Source organism: Onychomys torridus, chromosome 22, assembly GCF_903995425.1.
Source record: "Onychomys torridus chromosome 22, mOncTor1.1, whole genome shotgun sequence".
NCBI lineage: Eukaryota > Metazoa > Chordata > Mammalia > Rodentia > Cricetidae > Onychomys > Onychomys torridus.
Genome location: NC_050464.1, coordinates 23,649,502 through 23,660,800, shown reverse-complemented (window position 1 = coordinate 23,660,800; position 11,299 = coordinate 23,649,502).

Below are 11,299 nucleotides of genomic sequence, written 5' to 3'. Positions count from 1 at the left end.
TAATAAATCAATCAATCTTTAAAAAAACAAAACAACAACCAAAAAACAAAACAAAAAATCCAGCACCACCCTGGGGCCATGTTTCACTAAATACTCCCGGAATTACCACCTTGGGTCAATATGCCAACCTGAATTTGGGAGGGCACAATTTAGTCCTTAAATTTCAGGAAGGTGGGCCATGGTGCCAAGCAAATGAATCAGAGGTAAGACCAGAGCCACATTTCCTGGGTCACCCTCCAAAACAGCCACAGTTACAGCTTACACACTTAGGCACTGTCCAGTCACACTCACCAGAATCCTGGAGCTACTTCCTATTCCAGATGAGAGAACTGGGAGGTAAGGAGTAGGAAGTTTGTAAGCCTGAGTGGACTGACAGTGGGTAACAGCGGGAAGCCTGACCTGCAGGCCAGGGTCACACTGACACTCACTCCCTGCTACCCAGGCCCCAGGCAGGTGAGATCTTGAGAAAAAACACTATGCTGGGCTCCCGAGGCCATGTTTGTACCAAATTACAGGCTTTCTGAAGGACAGGCAAGGAAGTGCTCGCCCTCAGGCCTGGGTGAAATTGTTCCAAGATCATCAGAGTTGAGCAAGTTCATCAGACTCATAGTGCTTCTTTCCAAGGCTGGTAAGGGCTGTCTGGAGCAGTCGTGACTGGAGCGAGTCTTCAGCTTCGGTTGTGGTGGCCCACAGCTGCTGCTCAGGTGTTTGCACAGTGGACCCAGTAGCCAAGAACAGCTGACTGAGGGCATGTGTGGTGACTGCCCATTAGGGACCTCTGCTAAACACCAGGACAGGGCTTGTTAGTGTCTATTGTGAGAATTTGCTAAGTTACAACTGCCCACACTCCTTTTAAGGTCCTAACAAACCCAAGTTTGTTCCTTCAAAGATCTCCCTTGGGAACCAGTAAGTCTATTGGGCTTATTTATAGAATGTGGGTAGGAGTATGAGTGACCCCAAAACAGCTCTCTGGAAGGTCCATGCCCAATGTGGATTTAACCCTCAGCTCCGACTCTTCTCTAGCCTATGCGCTCTAGCCCTTCCCTGAGACCCAGGAGCTACATGATGCAAATAGTTAGGAAGAATGGGTGGATACTCCAGCCAGGCTCTAGTGGCCTCCCACCCACTCTGTCTAGGAGGGCATATTCACAGTCCACATGGCCAGCTGTGATGGTCTTCTGCAAGCAGACCCAGGTGGTCTTAAGATGGAGGTTCTGTTCAGAGGTACAGTGCCCGCTCTGACAATTTGTTGGATTGAGGGGATAGGGTTCATGTCCTCTCTCTCTCTCTCTCTCTCTCTCTCTCTCTCTCTCTCTCTCTCACACACACACACACACACACACACACACACACACACACACACAATCATAATCACACCATTCTCTTTTAAAAAAAAGTAAAGAAAAACTGCCCCCCCCTGCCCAGACCAAGCAAGGCCATTGCTATGGGACGACAAAGCCTGGAGAGAACACATTTTCCTTCTGTCCAACACTGACCAAGAAGACTTTAAAACAACTTTTGCTAAGTCCCTTTTAGAATGATTAAAGACAGCTACTAAAAAGATTTTCATTGTCACCCAGATATTAGATATTAGAAAAAAGTTACAAAGGCTAAAAAAAATTAAAGGTATAAGTAGGTCCCAGTTGCCAGAGGTAGCTCAAAGGTGTTTAATAGAGAACTGATTGAGAGACAAGACCTTTTTCATAAACTGAAAGCTTCTCTGATGATGAGACACAGACTTAAGATACCCAGCAAAATTTTGCCCTCTGTCAGAAGAATATCTCTTAGCAGAAAATCCTGTCCCCAATCAAAAGATGCAGTTGGATTCTCTCTCAGGTTAACAACAAAGATTACTGGGGTTATAAGCTGAAACCAAGCCCCCAAGACTGGCCCAACCCCAAGTTACTATAGTTATTCAAACTCACCATTTCAGCTACCCCCATCCGGATTAAATGATACCCAATGACCCTGGAAAAAAAGGGAAATTACAGTCTAGATTGCCTGGCTTAGAGGCCCTGAAATACACCTCTCCTGTCTGTGAAGAAGCCTGGGACCTCTGAGTCTCATGAATCTGACAAACAGGTGTACACTGTCACTGATCTGAAAGATGTGTTCTTCAGTCTCCCACAAACAAATGTGAGTCAACCCATCTTTGCTTTTAAATGGATAGACCCAGAGGGAGGTTACAGTGGGCAATTTATACAGACCAGGTTGCCCCAAGGATTTAAAAATTCTCCAAACTGTTGGATGAGACACTAATTGCTGACCTCCTGCCCTTCCATTGGAAGTTTCCCAACACCACACTCTTCAAATATGTAAATAACCTCCTCCTAGCCTCTAAACCTAAAATAAATTATAAAGGGGCCACTTGGGGATTGCTACAAAAATTGCAGGCCTTGAGCTACATAATATTGGCTAAGAAAGCCCATCTTTGTACAGCGGAGGCTTACCTATCTTGGCTACCAGCTGAGTGGAGGTAAAAGGAGCCTTCCTCCGAGTAGGATTGCAGCCATCCTTCAGATCCCAACTCCAAAGACTGGGAGACAGGTTCAAGAGCTCCTAGATGTGCTGCCTCTGGATAGCAGAATTTGCAGAAATAGCAAGGCCCCTCTCTATACACTAGCACCCAAAGTCTGACAAAGGGGAGCACTGAGCCCCAAATCTGGACTGAGACTACACAAAAGACTTCTGCAAGTTTTAAAAACAGCTCTGACTTCAGCTCTAACCCTAGTATTTACAGACGTCTCAATACCTTCTCATCCATTTGTCCACGAAACAAAAGACATTACAAAAGGGGTTCTATCCAAACCGTTGGGGTCATGAAAACACCCCGTGACATACCTGTCCAAATGACTGGACCCCGTAGCCACAAAATGGCCTACCTGTCTACCTAAGAGCTGTGGCAGCTACTGCTAATAAAAAATAAACAAGGTAACTCTGGGTCAGGGTCTTATACTGTCAGCACCCCACACTGTTGAGACCCCCTCCTCAGGAACACCAAAGTACTGGCTGTCTAAAGCCTGTGTGACCCAGTACCAGGCCCTACTCCTTTACCACCCTTGAGTCCTGTTTGAGAACCCACCACCATCAATCCTGCTACCCTTTCACTTGATGATGGCCCACGGGTGCTCATCTATGACTGCTGTGAGATAAAAGCTAAAACCAGGTACGGGGGAGCTACAGTCGTTACTTTAACTGGAATGATTTGGGCCCAAGCCAGGGACCTCAGCCCAGACAGCAAAGATAATCAACGTGCCCCAGCTCTCAGATGGGGATAAGGAAAGTCGACCACCATATACATGAACAGTCACTGTCCTTTTATTACCATCCATGTCCATGGTTATGATTATAGAGAAAGAGGGCTTCTCATAACTGAGGAAAAGGATATTATTATCGTGGCCATCCACAAGGGATATGTGGGTTCCCCTATGACTTGCTCTCCTCCACTGCTGAGGACATCCAAAAGATGACTCCCCTGAGATAAGAAGTAAGGGGGCCACTGACCTCGCCTGCCTGATAAATGGCCCTCAGGCCAGTGAGTTCTACTGATACTCTGAGGACACACCCTGACCTGGTGCTGACCGAGACTCCATGGTACAGCCAAGAGGAAATAGAGGATATAAAAAGAAGGAACAGACAGCTTGAACCCACAGGTTAGTGAAGAACACCAGAAGGAAAGATCATCCTCTTAGAAATAACTGTCAGGACTCGGGTAACTGACCTTCACCAGGCTACTCATCTGGGGTCCACAAAACCTTCTGAGGTTCTCAGACCAAGTTATGTTGTCCCTGGACTGGACAGACTGGCATGGGATGTCTCAGCCAGTTGCTGGGTCTATGCTCAAGTAAATCCAAATAAAGAGCCCTTACCCAGGGATTCCAAATGAGAGACAACCCCCGGGCAAACTCTGGGAAAACCGATTTCACTGAGGTCTAGCCTGCCGGGGGAGGATAGAAGTACTTGACGTCTTTTATAGATACCTTTTCCAGGTGGGTAGAAACATTGCCCACCCAGACTGAAACTGCTCAAATAATAGCTTAGATGATCCTCCAGGATCTGGTCCCTTGATGTGGCCTCCCCTAGCAATGGGGTCTTGCAATGGCCCAGCTTTCATAACCAAAACCTCTCAATTAATGATAGAATCTTTAGGGATAGATTGGGAACTTCATTGTGCATATAGACTTCAGAGTTCTTAGCAGGCAAAAAACAAACACACACACACACAAACAAAACAAAACCGACATTAAAAGAAACCACAACAAAATCTCCCCAGGGTCCAGGGAAGGGTAGCTAGACCTCCTCCCTTTGCTTTGGGCCTGTTGCACCCCATACAGGGAGGATTTTTTTTTTTTTTTTTTTTTTTTTTTTTTTTTTTTGTGGAGCTGAGGATCGAACCCAGGGCCTTGCACTTGCTAGGCAAGCGCTCTACCACTGAGCTAAATCCCCAACCCATGGGAGGGATTTTTACCCTCTGCAAGATTATGTTCCAAAGACCTCCTCCACAGCTTCACCAGCTCAGAGACCCGCAGTTGGCAAAACTGTTTAACAATTTCTTTCATTTCAAGTCACTGCAGGCCCTACAGCCCTCCACAAAGGCTGTTTGTTCATCAGACTGTATGAGAGACCCAACTCACCGCCGAGTGTCCAAGTTCAGTGGTACTGTCTGGATCAAGCAGGTGGCCAAAGAGGCACTGACACCAACTTGGAAAGGACCCTATATGGTGATTACAGCTGTGAAGGCAGCTGGAATTATACCACAGATCCACTACACCCAGGTCAAGAAAGTGGAAGCCATGAATGGTAATGCCAACTGACTATCTCCAGACTATGGACCTATTAAGGTTTCCTCCGGCCCCAGGCCCTTCCACTCTCAGCCCCTCTACCTCCTCCTAAGTCTTCAGTTTGGGATGAATATAGTGTCATGGCCCAACCCTCACTACCCTCAGGTGTAGACCTGGGAATCAAGGAAGACTGACTCAGAGAAGCTAGTGTGGTTACAGACCTGTAACCCACACTCATCTTGACCTTTGCTCACTGATGCCCACTTTAAATATCTAGTTGGATTGGAGAAAGGAAAGCTGTGGGAGTTTATCTTTCCAGAGAGGAATACAGAGTTTACAATTCTATGCATACCCCATGACTTGGCCCCCTAAGTGGCCAAGAACAAAGGAGTTTCCATTGCAAAAACTGAGATTGTAAGACAGGCTTCCTGAAAACACACAGATAAATATAGAGAAAGCCCCCTCCCAAGAAATACAGAATAGGAAAATTAAAAATCTGGAAATTCACTAAGATTGATTCCAGTTTTTAGACAATAGGGAAAACCTGGGCTATCAGGGAGACCCCATGCCACAGGAAGGGACCCTGGGGATAGAGTTAACCATGCACAGCCAGAAATCAGCAAGGATTACTAGTTATGCTTAGACACCCCACCCCAACCCCCGCCATCGCTTCCTCCATACTACATAGGGATAGGAGCTAACCAGACTGTCAGCCCATTGACTGACAATACTCATTGTCATTGGGAGCAGCCCAGATTAACATTGGAGGACTTACTCAGGGGCCGGAACTTGCCTAATATCGAAAACCTTCATCCTAGGCACTTCCCCTTATTCTGATGCTCACTGTTTTGCCTTATGGGTTAATTCATCTGGATAACAGCAATATTACCAGAGCCCCTGAGACTCCGTGCAGGTAAATCCCTCCCTGTATGTAGTGGGCCTGTTCTAATGTTTTTAACTAAATGTGCCTCTTCCAATGCTCTCCAAACTAAGTAGACGGGTCAATCAGGACTTAGAGGTATTAAAAGTTTCAATTTCTGAATTAAAACAACAGAGCCTCTTGCAGAAGTGGTCTACAAAATTGGAGAGGCTTAGCCTTACTTCTCATGAGATAAAGGGAGTTATGTATGGCTTTAGGAAAAAAACTGTTGTTTCTGTGTGAATTGATCAGGAGTAATTAGAGAAAATCTTGTCATGGTTAGGGAAAACCTCAAAAAGAGACATAAATCAAAGAATTGATACCAGTCTCTGCCCCCCCACCTCCCCCCCACCCCCCACACACTATTGGCTAACTACTCTGCTATCAGCACTGACTGGATCTCCAATTCTCATTCTGATTGGAACAGCAGGGCCCTGCATCTTAAACTATATGGCCAGTTATGCATCAGCTCAGTAAAATTAATGGTCCTTAGGACCAACCACATATCTTTGGAGCAGGATGAGTCCTTGATTTGACTCATTCACTAAGACCAGTGGAGAATGGAACAGGGCCCCAGACCTTAGTAGGCTCCAGGACCTTAGCACAAGGGACTCCATGATGGAAGTACCATCCAGGTCATACAACTCAGCATGTGGACAGCACCACCTGCAAAAACAAAAACAAGACCTAATCCATCAAAGTCCATCGTTCAGGGACAGTCTCTAAATGACTAACCTTGCTTTTTGGTTTCTGTAGTTCCATTTCTGGCTAACTGTTCTTGTTGACTAAAGTATATCAGCCCAGGACATGTTTTTTGTTTGTTTGCGTGTTTGTGTGTGTGTGTGTGTGTGTGTGTGTGCGTGTGCGCGCGCGCACACTTAAAACTCACTCCGAGAAAGGCTCAATGCTATACTGGGATCCTAAATACTCAATGTAGTCACTGGTCAGCTAATCAAGACTTTCTATAGGCTTAAATCTGTGTCTGAACAGTCTTCTCTGGTAGATACCCCACAACATGGCCATCTGGTGTCTTCTCAGTGCCTTCTAATACAGACCCATAGGCTGTGTTCGAAAAGCACCCAATTCAACTGGCCCCATGTTCCCCAAATCCTAGCAAGCCAACATCATGCTGTTCCTGCTCCAGAGGTTGAATCCCTGCAGGGCTGGCTGAGGCTCTGCTATGTCCTTGTATTAGCAGTCAAAGGGCATGTGAACATCTGAACCCCATCCCACTAAGGTAGAGAAGAGCCTGAGAGGGGACCCCAGAAGCCAGAGCCTGGAAGCCATGGGTACTATTGCTCCTGACCACACGCAGCTCCAGCGATTGAACAGGCAGCGTCGGCCACACACACTCAGGTTGGAAAGCTAGGGAAGACTGTGGGTGTGCTCTATAGATGAGGAAAACATTTCAACAAGGAGAATAGTTGCTATTATTGTTGGACAGGAAGCAGGGGCTACTCTGGGTGACTCCCATGGAGGATGAAGGTCACAAAAGGTGACCAGGCCATGCCCAATGTCCTAATGCACACAAGTGTGGCTGATATGACTGCCCTGAGTGTTCTAAACATGATACAAGACAGGGGACTTTTGCTCTTGTCCCCAGAGACTGGAATCAGCGCCCCCACTTCCCCCAGACTCTTACAAATTCATAGCTTCCATCCCAGGCACAGTGCATCCCCGGGGAATTGTGTTTATGTTTTGTGTTGGTGTTTTAGAGGGGTCTCACTTTGTAGCCCAGGCTGGCCAGATGACCTTGATATCTCCCTATCTTCCTTCTTCTAACCCCTAACTCAGCAGTTCTCAACTCATGGGTTGCAACCCCCTCTTTGGAGTCAAATGACCCATCCACAGTGTTCACCTAAGACCATTGGAAAACAGATATCTACATTACACTTCGTAAGAGCAGCAAAATTATAGTTATGAAGTTGCAACGAAAATAATTTTATGGTTGGGGGGGTGGTCACCACAACATGAGGAACTGTATTAAAGGGTTGCAGCATTAGGAAGGTTGAGAACCGCTGGTCTAAGTAACAGGATCTCTGATGTACATTTCCATGCCCTGTTTATGCTGTGCTGGGTAGGAATGGAGCCCAGGGCTTCACGACTATTAGCAAGCACCATTCCAACTGAACTACACCCCCAGCATTTCAGAGTTATTTTCTACTGGAGGCAGGATCCAAATCACTGACTGATTACTGCTGGTAAAGAGTGAAGATGGGGGCCAGGAGAGCCTCATTGTGAGCCCAGGTGGGGACTTTGAGGGTTATCATTCTGATCTGGTCCTGAATTCTGGGAAGGTCAAGTCACCAACTGTCTCAGCCTGGTGACTCCTCTTTAATCTTATCATGTTCTGTACCGGAGCTTGGTGCAAGGCAGCAGCGGCCCCAGCCTTTTGTCGTGGGACAGTTTGGGGAATCGAAAGGACTCTGACTGCGGAGCTGTGGATGTGCTTTTTCCCACAGTGTGGTGACACATACCTATAATCCCAGTATTTGGGAGTTAGAGGCTGGAGGACCAATTGTTTAAGGACAGGGACTAGAGAGACGATTAAAGAGAACGTATTGCTCTTGCAGAGGACCAGAGTTCAGTTCCTAGCAGGCAGAAGTCGATCCACAGACACTCGCTGCCAATGCCGCATCCCATCAGCACCCGTTAAAGAAGAGAACTGAGACACAGTCTACTCTTTTGTTGTGGGCGGCTTTTACGGTGCTGGGGATTAAACACAAGGCCTGGCCTGTTAGATCAGGATTGATGTGGAAATAAAAGAGGAAACCGACCTCTAGAAGATCAGATGGTCCTTTAATCAGAACAATTGAAGGGTGCCATTCTCTCTGCAGGAACAGAGAAAGGAGAACCCGTGTGCCCAGGCACAGGGAGCTGGGGGCTTTACAGGGCGGGAGCGGGAGCTTCTCCAGGAGAGGAAGGTTTTCTCAGTAGATGTATTCTTTATAGTTTCAAGGACGAATGAGGTCAGCAGATGCCCTCACTCCTGTGTTGGCTTTCTTGAAAGGCAGGTGTTCTTATTAGGCTGAGTCAGGAGTTCCTCAGATCCTCTGAGGCTCCCTGTTTTAGGTCATTAACCCTTCATGGCCTGTGAAGGAAAGCCTTTCATTGCTGAGCTACATCCCAGCTAAACTACACTCCTGTTGCCTTGGAGATGGTTTTTTTGTTTGTTTGTTTGTTTGTTTGTTTGTTGTTAAGTTGGAGTCTCACTAAGTGGCCCCACTTAGTCTGGCATGCTCTATGTAGACCAGACTAGCCCGAGCAGGGTGCAGGCAGCCAAGCATGGTGGTTTAAACCTGTAATGCTAGCACTCAGGAGGCAGAGCAGGAGAAAGAACACAGTAGTGCTCAGGATAGCCTGGACTACATAGAGCATTCCAGGCCAAGTGCGGACACTTAGTGAGATTCCAGCTTTAGGGGGAAAAACAGCATCTCCAAGGCAGCCGGAGTATAGTTTACACCATGCCTGCAGGATGTGACTGTCCGTCCCATCAGCTGGAGATGGCTTGTACATATGTCAGGCTGAGTCCATCAGAAAGATCATAGGCCAGCGACACCTGTGACAGCAGCAGGCTCACGGGCCAGCTTCGGGCCCACCAAGGAGCTGCTGATGTCCATAGATGGCAGCCTCTTGGGGCCAGAAGATACAGGTAGTGCTGGGACCCCTTAAACCCTCTCCCAGTCTCCCTCCAGGCCACGGTATGCCACACTCTTGGGTGGGAAGCTGCTCACAGAGCACTCTCTTCCACTTGGCTGGTAGGAACTCCCATCCTGCTGGACTGCTGCCCAATGTAAGCTTTGCCAGAAGTCTCCTAAGTCCCTTCCCTAAGTCCCTTCCCTGTCTGAGTGTCGTGCTCTTTGATGGAGGTGAATTTAGGTGAGAGAAAGTAAGCGAGTCAGAACATAGCATATACTGGACCAACCACTCTCTCCAGTTCCCAAGCATCTCATTTCTCCCAGGAAACCCATGACCACTTCTCTGTCACCAACTAGTCGTAGATCACAGAGGCTGCCAATGTAGAGGGGATTGACCACACCTTATATTATATCCAGTACCTTTCTATAATCTGACAATCTAGCATGTGTCTGTCCCGAGACCAAGTAGGTCAATAAAATTAACTTCCAAAATTCTTGCCTTATATCCTGTGTAGTACCACTACTAATTGTGCTGGCTAGTTTTATGTGAACTTGACACAAGCTAGAGTCAATGGAGAGGAGGGAGCCTCAATTGAGAAACTGTCTCCATAGATCTGGCTGTAGGCAAGCCTAGAGGGCATTTTCTTTCTTTCTTTCTTTCTTTCTTCCTTTCTTTCTTTCTTTCTTTCTTTCTTTCTTTCTTTCTTTCTTTCTTTCTTTCAAGTTTTATTTATTTATTATGTATACAGAAGAGGGCACCAGATCTCATTACAGATGGTTGTGAGCCACCATGCGGGTGCTGGGAATTGAACTCAGGACCTCTGGAAGAGCAGTCAGTGCTCTTAACCTTTGAGCCATCTCTCCAGCCCAAGGGGGCATTTTCTTGATTGGTGATCAATGGGGGAGGACCCAACCCATTCTGGGTGGTGCCACTCCCTGGGCTGGTGGTCCTGGATGCTATAAGAAACAGGCTGAGGGCTTAGAGTCCCCTGCCTTCTAGGCCCAGACAACCTAACTAAACTCAGTTCTCAGATATCCCTCACTCTCTGAAGTCTCTAAATATAAGGGATTTCCTCTGTTCTGGCCACTGTTAGATCTCCTATCCAGCTTCACACACATACCCGCCAACCACCACTACTGTGAGCAGCTGTCATTATTAAAGGACCCGATTGCCCAAAATCCATCTCAATGCCTATCTACAGAACCTGGAACAAATCTTTGTTGTTTAAAATTGTCAGGTCCTTTTCTCTCTCTAGGAATCATGCATAAGATCCAACACCAGCCAAGCACTGTAAGAGGCACATTCTTGGCCAGAATACCAGAAGCAGGACATGGGCTCACAAAAACTCTTTGCTTGTGGTTTCGTTTTGAGGCAGGGTATCCTATCACTCTCTGCCTCATGTGTGCTGTTCAAGATGTGACTCTCAGCTGTTTCTGTTGACATGCCTGATGTTTGCTGCCATGCCGCCACTCCAGCATCACAGATTCTAACCGTCTGGAAATGTCAGTCCAGTGTAAGCTTGTTCTTGCATAAGCTGTCTCAGCCAGAGTGCTTTATATCACTGCAACAGAAGAGTAATTAATACGATGTGGAAATGTGACGTCATGATGCTCAGTTGTCACATCACAGTGCAGCCTTCTGCCACTGCCGTAGTATGTGTCCTCACAAAGATCCATTATGCCATCACAGTACTCCATTGTGACATCAGACTACTGTATTGTGATGTCACAGTACACACTTGTATCATTACAGTATGAGTTATGATATTACAGTGTCCGATTTTGACATCACAACATCCCATTCTGACAGCATAATTCTCCACTGTGACACTGCAAACACCTAAGATGACATCGAAGGGCCCCATTGTATCATTGACAGTCCTCCATTGTGACATAACCATGCTCTCTTGTGTGCGATGTCACAAAAGACAATTTTGATCAATCAATGCTCCATTATTGAA